Source organism: Seriola lalandi, unplaced genomic scaffold (assembly GCF_002814215.2).
Source record: "Seriola lalandi dorsalis isolate HSWRI2012SDOR001 ecotype SW California unplaced genomic scaffold, Sedor1 jcf7180001992352, whole genome shotgun sequence".
NCBI classification, from domain to species: Eukaryota; Metazoa; Chordata; class Actinopteri; order Carangiformes; family Carangidae; genus Seriola; species Seriola lalandi.
In genome coordinates, this window is record NW_019463018.1 from 2,132 (window position 1) to 3,544 (window position 1,413).

Here is a 1,413-nt window from a genome sequence, read left to right on the forward strand (position 1 = left end):
CCTCTCTCGTCACGATCAACTGATCTTACCACATTTTTCTGATCATTCAAACACACTGTGACGTTTACTGTGAAATAACAGGAAGGCATCGTGTTTATTCATGTATTTCTTTGAATTCATGTCAACCAGGAAATCTGTATGTGTTTATGGTAAAGACAATTAAATACATGTTCATTAATGAATCACAATGCTATAAAAACAAGAGCTTCTGCACAGGTAGACACAGAACTCTGAGAGGAGGTGAAGCTGCACACACTGATGTTGAAGCCCTGACTACATTACAGCACACTTGAAAACTTGATCTGTAAGTATATGTTTATTTTGATCTTCTGCTGTTTATTGATATCAATTAATAGATCATTTGTTGATTGTCAAATTGTTATCTCAAAAATATGTAAAATATGAAAAAAAAGTGAAAAAAATGATGTTACAAATACTGAACGTTACATTAAATTCTCATTTTTTTAAATTTAATTCTCTACAGGTATCTCTTGATCATCTTGCAAGGAATAAATTAGACAGGTAAAAATCCAGATCCACCCTGTGTTCAATATAAAATCAATAATTGCTGGGTAAAAATAATTCCTGGTTCAATAATTCTGCCTCATTATCAATTTGTTTGACAGAATGTACCACGTTGTCCTCTTCGCTCTGCTCACAGCTTGTGTGTTAGCTGATGGTAAGTTTCATTTATCACATTAATCACAGTTTAATAGTCTGTTGACATGTAATATGCTCATAAAAAATAGCTTATGCTTGATTAACAGTTCAGTTTAAGGCACGTAGTATTTTGCAGATAATCAGATATGTTTGAAAACACTTTACTGAGCAAACACTACACATAATAATTTACTGTAATTAAATTTGATTTATACATATTTGTACCAGACAAACAAAATTAAACATAAGATCAAATAAAATGAAATAAAAGAGAATTTTCTGTCAGTTAATGTTTGCATCTCTTTGTCTTTGCAGTCCAACCTCAGTACTACTCCTTCTCCCCAGCCGTGGGGTCAGGGAGTGGCACCTCTTACAGTCTGACTGGAGAGGGCCGTATCACGGCTGTCCGAGTGTGGGAGGCATACAACAACTACATCTATGGGTGAATATTAAATATTTTTAATTTGGTGTTGTAGTTTCTGGATAATGATAACAAATAAAGTAATAAAGTAAATGTATAGTATTTTTTGTTGTAGGGTAAATGATATGCGAAAGGACAAGGCTGGTGTTATTCTATATTTCCTTATTGTCAATAAATCTCATTAAGAGGCCGAAATCAACAATATGTATGTCGATGATATACTGATATGCTGTAAAGTTCACCTGCAGTTTTTTTGTTAACAAGGGCCATATGAATTAAAGTAGTATGGATACATTACTTCTCCATTGTGATACATTTGTCTATTTTTGCTT

The 1,413-nt window shown here is 33.0% G+C and overlaps 1 long non-coding RNA gene across 1 annotated transcript; it reads left to right on the top strand.

The window, feature by feature from the left end:
- Positions 1–210: 210 nt before the first annotated feature.
- On the top strand, positions 211–1,124 carry LOC111660841 (uncharacterized). Its single transcript, XR_002761179.2, has 4 exons — positions 211–304; positions 485–522; positions 627–679; positions 976–1,124. It is a non-coding gene; the product is annotated as an uncharacterized LOC111660841 (long non-coding RNA).
- Positions 1,125–1,413: the final 289 nt, after the last annotated feature.